This window comes from Aegilops tauschii, chromosome 5 (assembly GCF_002575655.3).
Source record: "Aegilops tauschii subsp. strangulata cultivar AL8/78 chromosome 5, Aet v6.0, whole genome shotgun sequence".
Lineage (NCBI taxonomy): Eukaryota > Viridiplantae > Streptophyta > Magnoliopsida > Poales > Poaceae > Aegilops > Aegilops tauschii.
The window spans coordinates 316,159,786-316,181,158 of record NC_053039.3 but is presented as its reverse complement, the minus strand read 5'-3'; positions in this window follow the sequence as shown (position 1 = coordinate 316,181,158).

The following is a 21,373-nucleotide window of genomic DNA, read 5'->3' as shown; positions in this document are numbered from 1 at the left end:
CTTCACAACCTAGGGCAGACAGGGTTATTCCTTTAACAGAAAAAGGAAGATTCCTTAGAAAAAGAAATTAGGGTTTGGTCAAGCAGTGAAGTGACAAGATCTTGGTAAGATTTTGAGAAAGATGAGCCACTTGGGAGGAGGAAGGAGGATGATTTCCCGGGTGGCAAGGCCACAGAACCACTCTAAAAAGAAAAAACAGAGCAAAAACCAAATAAATCAAAAGAAAAAGAACAGGGCCAGAAGCCAGGCTGTTACACCTCACCTGTTTCCCGCCACCCAGCGATATTGCGCATAAACCTAGGCGGCGCGCGACGCACGGAGGCAACAAGCGCAGCCTGTAGCACATCCACCTTTTCCAAGCATGCCAACCCACCAAAGCGCTGCCTCTGTCATCAACCTCGTCGACAAGGAAAACCAGAAGGCGCCACGGCACGTCGAGGTCGTGGCGCTCCCCGGCAACGCGATGGACGACGCCATGATGTGCGTCATCTCCAGGGTTGACAAAACCCTTGGCGCATGGCGCTTCAGCACCGCGGATCAAGATAGGCATGTCAGCGCCGACAGGCTGCAGCTCGCCGCACAACATGATCGATGGCGCGCCGCAGAACAAGCTAGGAGCGTCCGCGCAGATAGGCTGCGGCTCTCCGCACGACGAGACCGTTGGAGCGCCGCAGAGCGAGAGGCGCGGCGTGCCGCACAGCAAGAGCGGATCCATCGGCGCTTGCCTGCTGTCGACACGGTGTCGCAGCTAGGTACACGTCCCGTCAGTACCCCATTCCTCACCAGGAGTGGGCAGAGGCCCTCTGCGCCGTACTTGCACCAGAGGCCGACCGCGCCGTACTTGAACCAGAGGCCGACCGCGCCGTACTTGCACCGGACGCCCGCCGCGCCGTTCGCATGGGTCGCGCCATTCGCCTTGTCCGCGGCCCGCTCGATGCCAACGCGCTGGTCGGTAGGCTCGACCGCCTCCTTGGCCCAGGTGTCCACTTGGGCGCAATAGAGGAACATGGCCGTCGCATCCTCGAGCTGGTGATCTCCGATGAAATAGCCAACTTGGAGCTCGAGATCGTGCTCCAGATGTACCGCGAGCGTGTCGACCGCTTGGAAGAACGCCTGGGCCAACGAGTTCAGGCAGAGCCAAGAGCTACCGTAGGCAAGGGCTGCTGGTCATGGTCTCATGGATGCATTTTATTTTGTTGAGTCGTTTCGACGTGGATAACTATGTATTCACAGCAATCATAGTATTGCTCTGTTTATTGCTTTGTTTCAATGTGTGTATATACGCTTTCCATTCTGTATATATGGATGATAACAGCTAGATTCAAATTAGTATACAAAAACAGATAGAAAATGGAATTCATAATATATATATAATATCATCACATATACGTGATGATACTAAACTACTAGGTACAATGCATAAAATTGAAAACGAACAATACTAAAACTAATAATCCCTCATGGGGCCAGTATTCCGGTAGCCCCTCGCCATCAGCTCCCTGGTGCGCGGCGTCTTCCCAGTGCGGAGGCAGTACTCCGCCTCGCAGCGCTTGACGTACCGATCTGCCTCTTGCTGGCGGACGAGCGCGAACGATCTTGCCATTTTGTTGTGCGCCCACCGGAGCTCCTCGTCGGTGGCACGCTGGAGCTTATCAGCCCACCTCCATGCAGCGACGAGGCGCTCAGCGCCTTTGACCTTCCTCGCGAAGTACCTGTCTTCGTACACCTCCTCCGCAAGACGACGCGCCCGCCCCCAAAGCTCCACCGCCTCCTTTTTCCAGGAGACATCACGGGCTTCACAGGCCGCCTGGTACCTGGCTTCCTCCTCCACCATCTCCTTCTTGAACGCCACTTGCCTGGCTTTCTCAGCCGGCGGCAGTGACTTCCACAGACAAAGATTGTACTGGCCCCAAAACCAATCCAAAGTTGGGGGGTCCAGCGCAACCTTGTCCGGCGGTGCGTAGGGGTCCTCATCGCTGCTATTCAAGTGAGCGTCCTCGGGTGGCGGCGACTCCTCGTTGGCGCGTGGGCAGACCGGCGGCTCCATGGCAGAGATTTGAGAGAGAGAGAGAGAGAGAGAGAGAGAGAGAGAGAGAGAGAGAGAGAGAGAGGGCGAGCGAGGGGAGGATGTAGATGAGAATGCAGGCGGGACGACGTGAGCAAGGTAGTATTTATTGGCGGCCGGAATCTATATCGACGGGAACAGTACACACGCTGGTCGCCGGAATTTACGACTACTGTAGTTTGAATTACACACGATTCCCGCAGCAAAATCCGTGTGTAAACATAATAGCTGACGGTTTCCAATACAGAACCATGTCTGATTAATGACCCGCGAGATAGAGTGCCAATCGTGTGGGGGCCGGTTGTCTTGCCAGATCTTTACATTTTCTTTTTTGAACACCAGATATTTACATCGTCTGATATTTTTTAACTCGCACACAAGTACACAAAAATATGATTTTTCAAACCGTTATGGTTTGCCGTTGCATGTAGATGTAGTTCAAATTTGAATTACGGTCATTAAATGGCTAGAAAATCACTTAAATGTCTTTAAAAGGTCAAATGACCTCTAGAATTTTCCAAATTTTCACATGACAGTTGTAGTAGTGCACGTTAAACATAGAAAAAAATTGAAGGCCGTAAGAGGAAGCTATCTCCTGTTCGTCATCAAACATGCATTGTTCCCTTTCGGAACCACGAGCCTTCTAGTGAGTTGCTCCGGTTTGTGAGGGGAGTGTGTCCAAACTTTCGTCAAACAGGCCAATTGTTTACCACATCATCTTGGTGGCATGACATTACATCAAGCAAGGTTTCATGTTTTCATGATCATTTTTTATTTTTTTTGGAATTAAAATGCCATGGCACTCCATGCATGTGCCCATGCCGTGAGACCAATATGTTTGAAAATTCCTTCTAATTTACTGCACATGGAATTAACTCGCACACAAGTACACAAATATGATTTTTCAAACCGTTATGGTTAGCCGTTGCATGTAGATGTAGTTCAAATTTGAATTACGGTCATTAAATGGCTAGAAAATCACTCAAATGTCTTTAAAAAGGTCAAATGACCCCTGAAATTTTCCAAATTTTCACATGACAGTTGTATTAGTGCATGTTAAATGTAGAAAAAAAATTGAAGGCCGTAAGAGAAAGCTATCTCCCGTTCGTCATCAAACATGCATTGTTCCCTCTTGGAACCACGAGCCTTCTAGTGAGTTGCTCCGGTTTGTGAGGGGGTTGTCCAAACTTCCGTCAAACAGGCCAATTTTTTACCACATCATCTTGGTGGCATGACATTACATGAAGCAAGGTTTCATGTTTTTCTGATTATCTTTTAATTTTTTGGAACTAAAACGCCATGGCACTCCATGCATGTGTCCATGCCGTGAGACCAATATGTTTGAAAATTCCTTCTAGTTTACTGCACATGGAATTAACTCGCAAACAAGTACACAAATATGATTTTTCAAACCGTTATGGTTAGTCGTTGCATGTAGATGTAGTTCAAATTTGAATTACGGTCATTAAATGGCTAGAAAATCACTTAAATGTCTTTAAAAGGTCAAATGACCCCTAGAATTTTCCAAATTTTCACATGACAGTTGTAGTAGTGCACGTTAAACATAGAAAAAATTTAAAGGTCGTAAAAGGAAGTTATCTCCTGTTCGTCATCAGACATGCATTGTTCCCTCTCGGAACCACGAGCCTTCTAGTGAGTTGCTCCGGTTTGTGAGAGGTGTGTGTCCAAATTTTCGTCACACAAGACAATTTTTTACCACATCATCTTGGTGGCATGACATTACATCAAGCAAGGTTTCATGTTTTTCTGATCATTTTTTATTTATTTGGAATTAAAATGCCATGGCGCTCCATGCATGTGCCCATGCCGTGAGACCAATATGTTTGAAAATTCCTTCTAATTTACTACACATGGAATTAACTCGCACACAAGTACACAAATATGATTTTTCAAACCGTTATGGTTAGCCGTTACATGTAGATGTAGTTCAAATTTGAATTACGGTCATTAAATGGCTAGAAAATCACTCAAATGTCTTTAAAAAGGTCAAATGACCCCTGAAATTTTCCAAATTTTCGCATAACAGTTGTATTAGTGCATGTTAAATGTAGAAAAAAATTGAAGGCCGTAAGAGAAAGCTATCTCCCGTTCGTCATCAAACATGCATTGTTCCCTCTTGGAACCACGAGCCTTCTAGTGAGTTGCTCCGGTTTGTGAGGGGGTTGTCCAAACTTCCGTCAAACAGGCCAATTTTTTACTACATCATCTTGGTGGCATGACATTACATGAAGCAAGGTTTCATGTTTTTCTGATTATCTTTTAATTTTTTGGAACTAAAACGCCATGGCACTCCATGCATGTGTCCATGCCGTGAGACCAATATGTTTGAAAATTCCTTCTAGTTTACTGCACATGGAATTAACTCGCAAACAAGTACACAAATATGATTTTTCAAACCGTTATGGTTAGTCGTTGCATGTAGATGTAGTTCAAATTTGAATTACGGTCATTAAATGGCTAGAAAATCACTTAAATGTCTTTAAAAGGTCAAATGACCCCTAGAATTTTCCAAATTTTCACATGACAGTTGTAGTAGTGCACGTTAAACATAGAAAAAATTTAAAGGTCGTAAAAGGAAGTTATCTCCTGTTCGTCATCAGACATGCATTGTTCCCTCTCGGAACCACGAGCCTTCTAGTGAGTTGCTCCGGTTTGTGAGAGGTGTGTGTCCAAATTTTCGTCACACAAGACAATTTTTTACCACATCATCTTGGTGGCATGACATTACATCAAGCAAGGTTTCATGTTTTTCTGATCATTTTTTATTTATTTGGAATTAAAATGCCATGGCGCTCCATGCATGTGCCCATGCCGTGAGACCAATATGTTTGAAAATTCCTTCTTATTTATTGTACATGGAATTAAGTCGCACATAAGTACACAAATATGATTTTTCAAACCGTTATGGTTAGCCGTTGCATGTAGATGTAGTTCAAATTTGAATTACGGTCATTAAATGGCTAGAAAGTCAGTTAAATGTCTTTAAAAGGTCAAATGACGCCTAAAATTTTCCCAATTTTCACATGACAGTTGTATTAGTGCATGTTAAATGTAGAAAAAAATTGAAGGCCGTAAGAGGAAGCTATCTCCCGTTAGAAATCAAACATGCATTGTTCCCTCTCGGAACCACGAGCCTTCTAGTGAGTTGCTCCAGTTTGTGAGGGGGTGTGTCCAAACTTTCGTCCAACAGGCCAATTTTTGTACCACATCATCTTGGTAGCATGACATTACATCAAGCAAGGTTTCATGTTTTTTCTAATCATTTTTTAATTTTTTGGAATTAAAATGTCATGGCACTCCATGCATGTGTCCATGCCATGAGACCAATATGTTTGAAAATTCCTTTTAATTTACTGCATATGGAATTAACTCGCACACAAGTACACAAATATGATTTTTCAAACCGTTATGGTTAGCCGTTGCATGTAGATGTAGTTGAAATTTGAATTACGGTCATTAAATGGCTAGAAAATCACTTAAATGTCTTTAAAAGGTCAAATGACCCCTGAAATTTTCCAAATTTTCACATGACAGTTGTATTAGTGCACATTAAATGTAAAAAAAATTGAAGGCCGTAAGAGGAAGTTATCTCCCGTTCGTCATCAAAGATGTATTGTTTCCTCTCAGAACCACGAGCCTTCTAGTGAGTTGCTCCGGTTTGTGAGGAGGGGGGGCGTCCAAACTTTCCTCAAACAGGCCAATTTTTTTACCACATCATCTTGGTGGCATGACATTATATCAAGCAACGTTTCATGTTTTTCTGATCAATTTTTAATTTTTTGGAATTAAAATGCCATGGCACTCCATGCATGTGTCCATGCCGTGAGACCAATATGTTTCAAAATTCTTTCTAATTTACTGCACATGGAATTAACTCGCAAACAAGTACACAAATATGATTTTTCAAACCGTTATGGTTAGCCGTTGCATGTAGATGTAGTTCAAATTTGAATTACGGTCATTAAATGACTAGAAAATCACTTAAATGTCTTTAAAAGGTCAAATGACCCCTGAAATTTTCCAAATTTTCACATGACATTTGTATTAGTGCACGTTAAATGTAGAAAAAAAATTGAAGGCCGTAAGAGGAAGCTATCTCCGTTCGTCATCAACCATGCATTGTTCCCTCTCGGAACCACGAGCCTTCTAGTGAGTTGCTCCGGTTTGTAAGGGTTGTTGTCCAAACTTTCGTCAAACAGGCCAATTTTTTTACCACATCATCTTGGTGGCATGACATTACATCAAGCAAGGTTTCATGTTTTTCTGATCATTTTTTAATTTTTTTGGAATTAAAATGCCATGGCACTCCATGCATGTGTCCATGCCGTGAGACCAATATGTTTGAAAATTCCTTCTAATTTACTGCACATGGAATTAACTTGCAAACAAGTACACAAATATGATTTTTCATACCGTTATTGTTAGCCGTTGGATGTAGATGTAGTTCAAATTTGAATGACGGTCATTTAATTGCTAGAAATTCACTTAAATGTCTTTAAAAGATCAAATGACCCCTCGAATTTTCCAAATTTTCACATGACAATTGTAGTAGTGCACGTTAAACGTAGAAAAAATTTGAAGGCCGTAAGAGGAAGCTATCTCCTGTTCGTCATCAAACATGCATTGTTCCCTCTCGGAACCACGAGCCTTCTAGTGAGTTGCTCCGGTTTGTGAGGGTGTGTGTCCAAACTTTCTTCTAACATGCCAATTTTTTACCACATCATGTTGGTGGCATGACATTACATCAAGCAAGGTTTATGTTTTTCTGATCATTTTTTAATTTTTTGGAATTAAAATGCCATGGCACTCCATGCATACATATGCATGTGTCCATGGCGTGAGACCAATATGTTTGAAAATTCCTTCTAATTTACTGCACATGGAATTAACTCGCACACAAGTACACAAATATGATTTTTCAAACCGTTATGGTTAGGCATTGCATGTAGATGTAGTTCAAATTTGAATTACGGTCATTAAATGGCTAGTAATCACTTAAATGTCTTCAAAAGGTCAAATGACCCCTGAAATTTTCCAAAGTTTCACATGATAGTTGTATTATTGCACGTTACACGTAGAAAAAAATTGAAGGCCGTACAAGGAAGCTAGCTCCCTTTCGTCATCAAACATGCATTGTTCCCTATCGGAACCACGAGCCTTCTAGTGAGTTGCTCCGGTTTGTGAGGGGTGTGTGTCCAAACTTTTGTCACACATGCCAAATTTTTTATCACATCATCTTGGTGGCATGACATCACATCAACCAAGGTTTCATGTGTTTCTGATATTTTTTAAATTTTTTGGAATTTAAATGCCATGGCACTCCACGCTTAATTGTGTCATAGTCGTTAGACCAATATGTTTGAAAATTCCTTCCAATTTACTGCACATGGAATTAAATCGCACACAAGTACACAAAATATGACTTTTTAAATCGTTATGGTTAGTTGTTGCATGTACATGTAGTTCAAATTTCAATTACGGTCATTAAATGGCTAGAACAACACTTAAATGTCTTAAAAGGTCAAATGACCCCTGAAATTTTCCAAAATTTGACATGACAGTTGTATTAGTACTACAAATTTTCTCGTACATTTAAAACACCTTCCGTTGCCACTTTACTCCAAGTTCGTCTTTCACAGCTAATAAAAAATATCTACAACATCACACATAGTTGTTTTGTAGGAACCATTTGCAATGAAAATATCTGGCTCTATTTAGTTCATCCTCCTTAAACTTCGCTGGCTCGTCTGCTCCAGTGCCGTCAACCCCCGAATCCACGAACCCCGATCCCCATTCCCGCACCCCCTTCTTGCAAAGATGACGCCGTGGAAATGCTTCGTGAAGGCATGTACGATGGCCGCGTCCCCCCCCCCCCCCGAGCGCCGCCACCTGCACCGAGAGCGCGGCCACCTACGCCGAGAGTGCCGCCGCATCCGCATTGAGCGCGGCCGCTTCCGCCGAGAGGGCGTCTGCGGCAGCCGACATGGCAGCTGCAGCAGACGAGACGGCTGCAACTGCTGCTGCGAAAGCGGCTGCAAACGCCGAGAGCGCTCGAGCTGCCGTCCGTGCCGTCGATGTCGCCCTGGCCCGGGTCGAGGCCATCCATGCCAAGATCGAGGATGCACACGCCGAGATATTCCAGGCCACCTCGGAATCCAGCATGGAACCCACGTCCGAAAAGGTGGCGGTGGCCATGGAGCACCTGCTTCCTCATGAGGTCGTCGAGCGAGAGCTGGAGATGCAGGAGGCGGCGGAGATCAAGGAGCACTAGGAGGAGGAGTTGTGCGTGGCCGAGGTCGAGGTAGAGAAGAGTCTGTCCGTCGAGGAATCGGCAGTGGAGTACCAACGCGAGCTCTGGCGCAGCCACTACTACGAGTACTACAACCTTGAGGGCGGCGTCGAGGACGAGGACGAGGACGCGGTCGACTTTAGCAGGGGGGACGCGGAGTCCACCAATGGCGGCATGTCGCCAGGACAAGTCATCGATGTCTCATCTCACACCGGCAATGCATAGGCTGGCGCGGCGGCGGATTTGTTAAAATTATGCATACTTAGGCTTTGTTTTTAATGCTGATCTTTTGTTAGAGCAATGTTTAGGTCAACTGGCTCTGTTTAATTACTAAAATTGCTCGATTCAATAAGTGTGGTCTATCTGCTGTATGATCTTTTGTGTGCCCAAATTAGCAAGCGATGTTAAATTATGCAATGACGTACCCAAGGAAATTTCCACCAAAATTTGAATTATCAAACGCATCCCATGCGCGTAAAGCAGAAGAATCATTTGTGATGTACACAACTGTTCAAAGTGAATGGTCCGGCGGCACCGTGCGCTAAGTTTCCCTCCACATTTCCAAAATTTTGGCCTACCGCCAAAATATCTAACCCCGCCCCTCCCCCCTTTCGCACCCCTTTTCTCCCCGACCACAAGTCACATTTCCCCTGTTTCCTCCTTCCTTCCTTCCTTCCTAAGCTATAGTCGCTTCCTCGCTTGCTTCCTCACTCTCGCCGTCTCGCATCCTACCGTCGGGGTCTCCATGGTCTTCTTCAAAGACCTCTCCAGTGGTTCCTCCTCCGGCGATGACTCCTTCACCACCTGGGTATGCCTCTCTTCTCTCTCTCGGGCTATGACTTGGAATGAAGGATTTTTACCCGGCGGTCGATTCGAGTCATTTCTTCCTCGTGTAGCTCCCAAGGACCATCAGTGGCAACAAATGGAGCGGGGTGGCTGAAGATCTATCTGCTCGTTGTCACCATCAATCTCCCTGCGTGAAGCTAGTTGTGTTTGAATCTGTGGACAGTGGGAGGAAGTTTCTGGCATGTGCAGAGAAAGTTAGACCCTCTTTCGTTGTTACAAATCATTTGTTAGATGTGATTCAGACACTCTCACGGTCCCAACCCATTCATACCACACCTTCAACCAAACGCATCCTAAGACAGTGTCATAGTTTGTATCTAGTATCTAAAATTATTGCCATCTCAACAGCGGTGCCATTAGAAAATTATTTGGCACCGCTTCAGCAGTTTGTGCAGCCAACTTTGGTCCACACATCCAAGCAGCCAAGCAGTAAACTACTAAATCTTTATGGCACGAAGGAACCGGGCATCGAAGCAACTAGGTGCTCCGGAGTCCGGGTCCCTGATTTTTTTCCGCTGCATCGGCTCGCCAGTGCAGGGCACCGGTGCAAGATGTAGCAACAGTTGTCTTTACACCAGTTTTGGCATACATAGTGGACGACCTTAGTGCTATTAGTTCTATGTTACTAAATTTGTGTATGTACACATCTGTTAGTATCAATTTGCTGTCATCCAAACACTGTCGCTATGCTGTTGCAGTTATATTTACCTTCCTCATAAAATGTTCAATTTGTTATTTATTGTACATGAGTAAGAACTTGTGGCGTTGTTATAGTTAATTATAGCTTCTGATGTTTCAGAATTTGGTTGTTGTCTCAGTAGCAATTAATTCATTTGCACATTGATCTTTCTGAGAAGATATGTCATAATTAACATGTTTCTTCAGTTTTTCAAAATAAGCATTGGCGATTTTTTATGTTGCTATAAACCCATTTCCCCTACAATTGTTATTGATCTAGTTTTAAATATTATAGGATGAATGGAAGTGTTCTTACTTGGAGTGGGTTGATCAAAGTGGCCACAGTCTTTGAAGATGTGCCTAGCAAAGCTCTGGAGCATGTATGTGTTGGAAATATGCCCTAGAGGCAATAATAAATGGTTATTATTATATTTCTTTGTTCATGATAATTGTCTATTGTTCATGCTATAATTGTGTTATCCGGAAATCGTAATACATGTGTGAATACATAGACCACAACATGTCCCTAGTAAGCCTCTAGTTGACTAGCTCGTTGATCAATAGATAGTCATGGTTTCCTGACTATGGACATTAGATGTCGTTGATAACGGGATCACATCATTAGGAGAATGATGTGATGGACAAGACCCAATCATAAGCATAGCATAAAAGATCGTGTAGTTTCGTTTGCTAGAGCTTTTCCAATGTCAAGTAATTTTTTCCTTAGACCATGAGATCGTGCAACTCTCGGATACCGTAAGAGTGCTTTGGGTGTGCCAAACGTCACAACGTAATTGGGTGACTATAAAGGTGCACTACGGGTATCTCCGAAAGTGTCTGTTGGGTTGGCACGGATCGAGACTGGGATTTGTCACTCCGTATGACGGAGAGGTATCTCTGGGCCCACTCGGTAATGCATCATCATAATGAGCTCAATGTGACTAAGGCGTTAGTCACGGGATCATGCATTGCGGTACGAGTAAAGAGACTTGCCGGTAACGAGATTGAACAAGGTATTGGGATACCGACGATCGAATCTCGGGCAAGTAACATACCGACTGACAAAGGGAATTGTGTACGGGATTGATTGAATCCTCGACATCGTGGTTCATCCGATGAGATCATCGTGGAACATGTGGGAGCCAACATGGGTATCCATATCCCGCTGTTGGTTATTGACCGGAGAGGCGTCTCAGTCATGTCTGCATGTCTCCCGAACCCGTAGGGTCTACACACTTAAGGTTCGGTGACGCTAGGGTTGTAGTGATATGAGTATGCGGAAACCCGAAAGTTGTTCGGAGTACCGGATGAGATCCCGGACGTCACGAGGAGTTCCGGAATGGTCCGGAGGTAAAGAATTATATATAGGAAGTCAAGTTTCGGCCACCGGGAAAGTTTCGGGGGTTACTGGTATTGTACCGGGACCACCGGAAGGGTCCCGGGGGTCCACCGGGTGGGGCCACCTATCCCGGAGGGCCCCGTGGGCTGAAGTGGGAAGGGAACCAGCCCCTAGTGGGCTGGGCGCCCCCCCATGGGCCTCCCCCCTGCGCCTAGGGTTGGAAACCCTAGGGTGGGGGGGGGGGGGGCGCCCCACTTGCCTTGGGGGGCAAGGCACCCCCTTGGCCGCCGCCCCCCCATCTAGATGGGACTTGGCCGGCGCCCCCCCCCCCCCTCCCAGGGGGCCTATATAAAGGGGGGGGAGGGAGGGCAGCAGTACAACAGCCTTGGGCGCCTCCCTCCTCCCCTGCTACACCTCTCCCTCTTGCAGAAGCTCGGCGAAGCCCTGCCGAGACCCGCTACATCCACCACCACGCCGTCGTGCTGCTGGATCTCCATCAAACTCTCCTTCCCCCTTGCTGGATCAAGAAGGAGGAGACGTCGCTGCACCGTACATGTGTTGAACGCGGAGGTGCCGTCCGTTCGGCACTCGGTCATCGGTGATTTGAATCACGGCGAGTACGACTCCGTCATCCACGTTCATTGGAACGCTTCCGCTCGCGATCTACAAGGGTATGTAGATGCACTCCTTTTCCCTCGTTGCTAGTATACTCCATAGATGGATCTTGGTGAGCGTAGGAAAATTTTAAAATTATGCTACGATTCCCAACAGTGGCATCATGAGCCAGGCCTATGCGTAGTTACTATGCACGAGTAGAACACAAAGTAGTTGTGGGCGTTGATGTTGCCAATTCTTCTTCCCGCTACTAGTCTTGTCTTGTTTCGGCGGCATTGTGGGATGAAGCGGCCCGGACCGACGTTACACGTACGCTTACGTGAGACAGGTTCCACGGACTGACATGCACTAGTTGCATAAGGTGGCTAGCGGGTGTCTGTCTCTCCTACTTTAGTCGGAACGGATTCGATGAAAAGGGTCCTTATGAAGGGTAAATAGAAATTGGCAAATCACGTTGTGGTCATACGTAGGTAAGAAACGTTCTTGCTGGAAACCTACAAACCACGTAAAAACTTGCAACAACAATTAGAGGACGTCTAACTTGTTTTTGCAGCATGTGTGATGTGATGTGATATGGCCAGAAGATGTGATGAATGATATATGTGATGTATGAGATTGATCATATTCTTGTAATAGGAATCACGACTTGCATGTCGGTGAGTATGACAACCGGCAGGAGCCATAGGAGTTGTCTTTATTATTTTGCATGACCTGTGTGTCATTGAATAACGCCATGTAAATTACTTTACTTTGTTGCTAAACGCGTTAGCCATAGAAGTAGAAGTAATCGTTGGCGTGACGACTTCATGAAGACACAATGATGGAGATCATGATGATGGAGATCATGGTGTCATGCCGGTGACGAAGATGATCATGGTGCCCCGAAGATGGAGATCAAAGGAGCATAATGATATTGGCCATATCATGTCACTATTTGATTGCATGTGATGTCTATCATGTTTTTGCATCTTATTTGCTTAGAACGACGGTAGTAAGTAAGATGATCCCTTATGATAATTTCAAGAAAAGTGTTCCCCCTAACTGTGCACCGTTGCGAAGGTTCATTGTTTCGAAGCACCACGTGATGATCGGGTGTGATAGATTCTAACGTTCGAATACAACGGGTGTTGACGAGCCTAGCATGTACAGACATGGCCTCGGAACACACGCAATACACTTAGGTTGACTTGACGAGCCTAGCATGTACAAACATGGCCTCGGAACACGGAGGACCGAAAGGTCGAGCATGAGTCGTATAGAAGATACGATCAACATGGAGATGTTCACCGATCTTGACTAGTCCGTCTCACGTGATGATCGGACATGGCCTAGTTAACTCGGATCATGTTTCACTTAGATGACTAGAGGGATGTCTATCTGAGTGGGAGTTCATTAAATAATTTGATTAGATGAACTTAATTATCATGAACTTAGTCTAAAATCTTTACACTATGTCTTGTAGATCAAATGGCCAACGTTGTCCTCAATTTCAACGCGTTCCTAGAGAAAACCAAGCTGAAAGATGCTGGCAGCAACTATACGGACTGGGTCCGGAACCTGAGGATCATCCTCATAGTAGCCAAGAAAGATTATGTCTTAGAAGCACCGCTAGGTGAAGCACCAATCCCAGAGAACCAAGACGTTATGAACGCTTGGCAATCACGTGCTGATGATTACTCCCTCGTTCAGTGCGGCATGCTTTACAGCTTAGAACCGGGTCTCCAAAAGCGTTTTGAGAAACATGGAGCATATGAGATATTCGAGGAGCTGAAATTGGTTTTCCAAGCTCATGCCCGGGTCAAGAGATATGAAGTCTCCGACAAGTTCTTCAGCTGTAAAATGGAGGGAAATAGTTCTGTAAGTGAGCACATACTCAGAATGTCTGGGTTGCACAACCGCTTGACTCAGCTGGGAGTTAATCTCCCGGATGACGCGGTCATTGACAGAATCCTTCAGTCGCTTCCACCAAGCTACAAGAGCTTTGTGATGAACTTCAATATGTAGGGGATGGAAAAGACCATTCCTGAGATATATTCAATGCTGAAATCAGCGGAGGTGGAGATCAGAAAAGAACATCAAGTGTTGATGGTGAATAAAACCACTAAGTTCAAGAAGGGCAAGGGTAAGAAGAACTTCAAGAAGGACGGCAAGGGAGTTGCCGCGCCCGGTAAACCAGTTACTGGGAAGAAGTCAAAGAATGGACCCAAGCCTGAAACTGAGTGCTTTTATTGCAAGGGAAGTGGTCACTGGAAGCGGAACTGCCCCAAATACTTATCGGAAAAGAAGGCCGGCAACACCAAAGGTATATGTGATATACATGTAATTGATGTGTACCTTACCAGTACTCGTAGTAGCTCCTGGGTATTTGATACCGGTGCGGTTGCTCATATTTGTAACTCAAAACAGGAACTACGGAATAAACAGAGACTGGCGAAGGACGAGGTGACGATGCGCGTCGGGAATGGTTCCAAGGTCGATGTGATTGCCGTCGGCACGCTACCTCTGCATCTACCCACGGGATTAGTTTTAAACCTCTATAATTGTTATTTAGTGCCAGCTTTGAGCATGAACATTGTATCTGGATCTCGTTTAATTCGAGATGGCTACTCATTTAAATCCGAGAATAATGGTTGTTCTATTTATTTGAGAGATATGTTTTATGGTCATGCCCCGCTGGTCAATGGTTTATTCTTGATGAATCTCGAACGTGATGTTACACATATTCACAGTGTGAATACCAAAAGATGTAAAGTTGATAACGATAGTCCCACATACTTGTGGCACTGCCGCCTTGGTCACATTGGTGTCAAGCGCATGAAGAAGCTCCATGCAGATGGACTTTTGGAGTCTCTTGATTACGAATCATTTGACACGTGCGAACCATGCCTCATGGGTAAAATGACCAAGACTCCGTTCTCCGGAACAATGGAGCGAGCAACCAACTTATTGGAAATCATACATACCGATGTGTGCGGTCCAATGAGTGTTGAGGCTCGCGGAGGATATCGTTATGTTCTCACTCTCACTCATGATTTAAGTAGATATAGGTATGTCTACCTAATGAAACACAAGTCTGAAACCTTTGAAAAGTTCAAGGAATTTCAGGGTGAGGTTGAGAATCAACGTGACAGAAAAATAAAATCCTTACGATCAGATCGTGGTGGAGAATATTTAAGTCACGAGTTTGGTGCACACTTAAGGAAATGTGGAATAGTTTCACAACTCACGCCGCCTGGAACACCTCAGCGAAACGGTGTGTTCGAACGTCGTAATCGCACTCTATTGGATATGGTGCGATCTATGATGTCTCTTACCGATTTACCGCTCTCATTTTGGGGTTATGCTTTAGAGACTGCCGCATTCACTTTAAATAGGGCTCCGTCGAAATCCTTTGAGACGACACCGTATGAATTATGGTTTGGGAAGAAACCTAAGCTGTCGTTTCTAAAAGTTTGGGGATGCGATGCTTATGTCAAGAAACTTCAACCTGAAAAGCTCAAACCCAAGTCGGAAAAATGCGTCTTCATAGGATACCCTAAGGAAACTATTGGGTATACCTTCTACCTCAGATCCGAAGGCAAGATCTTCGTTGCCAAGAACGGGTCCTTTTTGGAGAAGGAGTTTCTCTCGAAAGAATTGAGTGGGAGGAAAGTGGAACTTGATGAGGTGATAGTCACCCCTTCCATACCGGAAAGTAGCGCAGCGCGGGAAAATGTTCCTGTGGTGCCTACACCGACTGGGGAGGAAGTTAATGATGATGATCATGAGGCTTCGAATCAAGTTACTACTGAACTTCGTAGGTCCACAAGGACACGTTCCGCACCAGAGTGGTACGGCAACCCTGTCCTGGAAATCATGTTGTTAGACAACGGTGAACCTTCGAACTATGAAGAAGCGATGGCGGGCCCGGATTCCGACAAATGGCTAGAAGCCATGAAATCCGAGATAGGATCCATGTATGAAAACGAAGTATGGACTTTGACTGACTTGCCCGATGATCGGCGAGCCATAGAAAACAAATGGATCTTTAAGAAGAAGACAGACGCGGATGGTAATGTGACCATCTATAAGGCTCGACTTGTCGCTAAGGGTTATCGACAAGTTCAAGGGGTTGACTACGATGAGACCTTCTCACCCGTAGCGAAGCTGAAGTCCGTCCGAATCATGTTAGCAATTGCCGCATACTATGATTATGAGATATGGCAGATGGACGTCAAAACGACATTCCTTAATGGCTTCCTTAAGGAAGAGTTGTATATGATGCAGCCGGAAGGTTTTGTCGATCCTAAGAATGCTAACAAAGTATGCAAGCTCCAGCGCTCAATCTATGGGCTGGTGCAAGCATCTCGGAGTTGGAACATTCGCTTTGATGAGATGATCAAAGCGTTTGGGTTTACACAAACTTATGGAGAAGCCTGTGTTTATAAGAAAGTGAGTGGGAGCTCTGTAGCATTTCTCTTATTATATGTGGATGACATATTATTGATGGGAAATGATATAGAATTCTTGGAAAGTATAAAGGCCTATTTGAATAAGTGTTTTTCAATGAAGGACCTTGGAGAAGCTGCTTATATATTAGGCATCAAGATCTATAGAGATAGATCAAGACGCCTCATTGGTATTTCACAGAGTACATACCTTGACAAGATATTGAAGAAGTTCAATATGGATCAGTCCAAGAAGGGGTTCTTGCCTGTATTGCAAGGTGTGCAATTGAGCACGGCTCAATGCCCGACCACGGCAGAAGATAGAGAAAAGATGAGTGTCATCCCCTATGCCTCGGCCATAGGGTCTATTATGTATGCCATGCTGTGTACCAGACCTGATGTAAACCTTGCCGTAAGTTTGGTAGGAAGGTACCAAAGTAATCCCGGCATGGAACACTGGACAGCGGTCAAGAATATCCTAAAGTACCTGAAGAGGACTAAGGATATGTTTCTCGTTTATGGAGGTGACGAAGAGCTCGTCGTAAAGGGTTACGTCGACGCTAGCTTCGACACAGATCTGGATGACTCGAAGTCACAAACCGGATACGTGTATATTTTGAATGGAGGAGCAGTAAGCTGGTGCAGTTGCAAGCAAAGCGTCGTGGCGGGATCTACATGTGAAGTGGAGTACATGGCAGCCTCGGAGGCAGCACAGGAAGCAGTCTGGATGAAGGAGTTCATTACCGACCTAGGGGTGATTCCCAATGCGTCGGGCCCGATGACTCTCTTCTGTGACAACACTGGAGCTATTGCCCTTGCGAAGGAGCCCAGGTTTCACAGGAAGACCAGGCATATCAAGCGTCGCTTCAACTCCATTCGTGAAAGTGTTCAAAATGGAGACATAGATATTTGTAAAGTACATACAGACCTGAATGTAGCAGATCCGTTGACTAAACCTCTCCCTAGGGCAAAACATGATCAACACCAGGACGCAATGGGTGTTCGATTCATCACAATGTAACTAGATTATTGACTCTAGTGCAAGTGGGAGACTGTTGGAAATATGCCATAGAGGCAATAATAAATGGTTATTATTATATTTCTTTGTTCATGATAATTGTCTATTGTTCGTGCTATAATTGTGTTATCCGGAAATCGTAATACATGTGTGAATACATAGACCACAACATGTCCCTAGTAAGCCTCTAGTTGACTAGCTCGTTGATCAATAGATAGTCATGGTTTCCTGACTATGGACATTAGATGTCGTTGATAACGGGATCACATCATTAGGAGAATGATGTGATGGACAAGACCCAATCATAAGCATAGCATAAAAGATCGTGTAGTTTCGTTTGCTAGAGCTTTTCCAATGTCAAGTAATTTTTTCCTTAGACCATGAGATCGTGCAACTCCCGGATACCGTAAGAGTGCTTTGGGTGTGCCAAACGTCACAACGTAACTGGGTGACTATAAAGGTGCACTACGGGTATCTCCGAAAGTGTCTGTTGGGTTGGCACGGATCGAGACTGGGATTTGTCACTCCGTATGACGGAGAGGTATCTCTGGGCCCACTCGGTAATGCATCATCATAATGAGCTCAATGTGACTAAGGCGTTAGTCACGGGATCATGCATTGCGGTACGAGTAAAGAGACTTGCCGGTAATGAGATTGAACAAGGTATTGGGATACCGACGATCGAATCTCGGGCAAGTAACATACCGATTGACAAAGGGAATTGTGTATGGGATTGATTGAATCCTCGACATCGTGGTTCATCCGATGAGATCATCATGGAACATGTGGGAGCCAACATGGGTATCCAGATCCCGCTGTTGGTTATTGACCGGAGAGGCGTCTCGGTCATGTCTGCATGTCTCCCGAACCCGTAGGGTCTACACACTTAAGGTTTGGTGACGCTAGGGTTGTAGAGATATGAGTATGCGGAAACCCGAAAGTTGTTCGGAGTCCCGGATGAGATCCCGGACGTCACGAGGAGTTCCGGAATGGTCCGGAGGTAAAGAATTATATATAGGAAGTCAAGTTTCGGCCACCGGGAAAGTTTCGGGGGTTACCGGTATTGTACCGGGACCACCGGAAGGGTCCCGGGGGTCCACCGGGTGGGGCCACCTATCCCGGAGGGCCCCGTGGGCTGAAGTGGGAAGGGAACCAGCCCCTAGTGGGCTGGGCGCCCCCCCATGGGCCTCCCCCCTGCGCCTAGGGTTGGAAACCCTAGGGTGGGGGGGGCGCCCCACTTGCCTTGGGGGGCAAGGCACCCCCTTGGCCGCCGCCCCCCCCATCTAGATGGGACTTGGCCAGTGCCCCCCCTCCCAGGGGGCCTATATAAAGGGGGAGGGAGGGCAGCAGTACAACAGCCTTGGGCGCCTCCCTCCTCCCCTGCTACACCTCTCCCTCTTGCAGAAGCTCGACGAAGCCCTGCCGAGACCCGCTACATCCACCACCACGCCGTCGTGCTGCTGGATCTCCATCAACCTCTCCTTCCCCCTTGTTGGATCAAGAAGGAGGAGACGTCGCTGCACCGTACGTGTGTTGAACGCGGAGGTGCCGTCCGTTCGGCACTCGGTCATCGGTGATTTGAATCACGGCGAGTACGACTCCGTCATCCACGTTCATTGGAACGCTTCCGCTCGCGATCTACAAGGGTATGTAGATGCACTCCTTTCCCCTCGTTGCTAGTATACTCCATAGATGGATCTTGGTGAGCGTAGGAAAATTTTAAAATTATGCTACGATTCCCAACAGTATGAGGAAGAGAACAGAGGTAGGCTTAGAGAAAATGTTGTCAACGCTGAAGAATATTTGAAGATGCGGGATAAAAAGAGGAAGGTGGAGAATGAGCTTAGATTTTTTAAATCAGACTTTGCTAAGATGGTGTTGGCGAAGGAGGAGGCACTTTCCTAGTTGGCCTATGCAAAACAGGTTCTTACTGAACTGAAGGAAGAGGTGGATAAGACGAGCCTGGATGATCTCGATTAGGGAATGAATATATTGTTCTAATATTGTTCTTATGAAGTTGAACTAGCTATATGTTGTACTGTGCTGTTTTCATGTAGCTATCGTACTGTGATGTTATAATATATTTATGTGCCTGATATGAAATTGGCAAACAGCTGTTCGATATGAAATGTGAATTTGCGTAATACTGGAATTATTAATTATAAACTAATAAACCTGCTAAATGTGTCATGGAACTTTGCAAACGGTTCTAGCAGTAAAAGCACCTGTGATGGATAGCCCAATGCCACACAGTTTTCTTCATCAAATCATGTGTGATGTAGTTGATAAAAGCAAACAGTTAACCAAGACAGAGCGTGTGTGATAGTTACACCTTTCACACACGAGCCTACACATAAAACTGTGTGGGATGTACATACGAACGGAAACGTTTTTCCTGGATTGACTGTGTGGGATGTACATAAGAACGGAAACGTATTCCTTGAATTGACTGTGTGTGATATACATACGAACGGAAACATTTTCCCTGGATTGACTGTCTGGGATGTACATAAGAACGAAAACATATTCCTTGGATTGACTGTGTGGATACACATACGAATGGAAATGTTTTTCTGGGATTCACCGTGTGGGGATGTACATACGAATGGAAATGATTGGGTTTCGATGCCTCGCCCGATCGCACACGAGCTCATTTTGCCCCAGCCTGTGTCCCAGGAGGGCCTATCCCCGACGGTTTCTGGGTCATGTGGGAAGGACCCTCTATCACCCACACTCACTTGGCAACGGTTCCAAATGACGTCGCGGAAAGGGGTTAAAAACCGTTTGTATAACACTGACGCGTACCAGTGTGGTTTGGCCAACTAGATTGGTTTTTCTTGCAACGGGAGAGATGCTTTGTGATGGGTTCAATCTTGGGGTGTCCTCACCCACTGACAGAAGGGGCAGCGAGGCACGTATTGTATTGTTGCCATTAAGGATAAAAAGATGGGGTTTATATCATATTGCTTGAGTTTATCCCTCTACATCATGTTATGTTGCTTAAAGCATTGCTATGTTCTTATGAACTTAATACTCTAGATGCAGGCATGAGTTGGTTGATGTGTGGAGTAATAGTAGTAGATGCAGAATTGTTTCAGTCTACTTGTCACGGACGTCATGCCTTATTCATGATCATTTCCTTAGATATCATCATAACTATGCGCTTTTCTATCAATTGATCAATAGTAATTTGTTTACCCATCGTATGTTTTCTTCAAGAGAGAAGCCTCTAGTGAAACCTATGTCCCCAGGGTCTATTTTCCATCATATATTTTCAGATCTATAAAACCAAAAACCCCAAAATACCTTGCTGCACTTTATTTATATTTACTTTAGTTTGCTCTTTTATTTATCTTTTATACCTATCTCTATTAGATCTCACTCTTGTTCGTGACCGTAAAGGGATTGACAACCCCTTTTTCGCGTTGTGTGCAACTGTTTGTTAGTTTGTGCAGGTGCATATATTGGAGACTTGCTTGTGCCTCCTACTAGATTGATACCTTGGTTCTTAACTGAGGAAAATACTTATCTCTACTTTGCTGCATCACCCTTTCCTCTTCAAGGAAAAAATCAACGCAAAACTCAAGAAGTAGCAGTTCTCTCCCCAATATGTTGCCCCTCCCTCTTTGTGTGTTGTCCTTTGATCCTCTCCCTCCAATGCATTGTGCAGCAGCTACATACATCATAGGGAAGATGACAAGATGTTAGGAGCAGCAACCAGCAATGAAGCAAAGCATTATATATCATATACTCATATGTAAATTCACAAATTGTAATATGAATCTTATCTCATTGGCTCTGGCTCATAGCCTTCTCCCTTTCCTAGATTCGCCAAATTAAATGAGCAATCAAAGCAAACTAACAAAGTAGCAAACAAGCAATGCAATAGGCAGATCATATCACAAGTTCACAACTTCACAAGTAGAAGCAAGCATATTACATAACAAATAAAATTCTTAAACTTGCTTAGTTCTACCAAACGGTCATACCAAAGTAACACGACCACGATCCGCGATAGTCTCACCACTCCATCATAGTCTCTTACATAACAAATAACAAACAAAAGACAAATGCA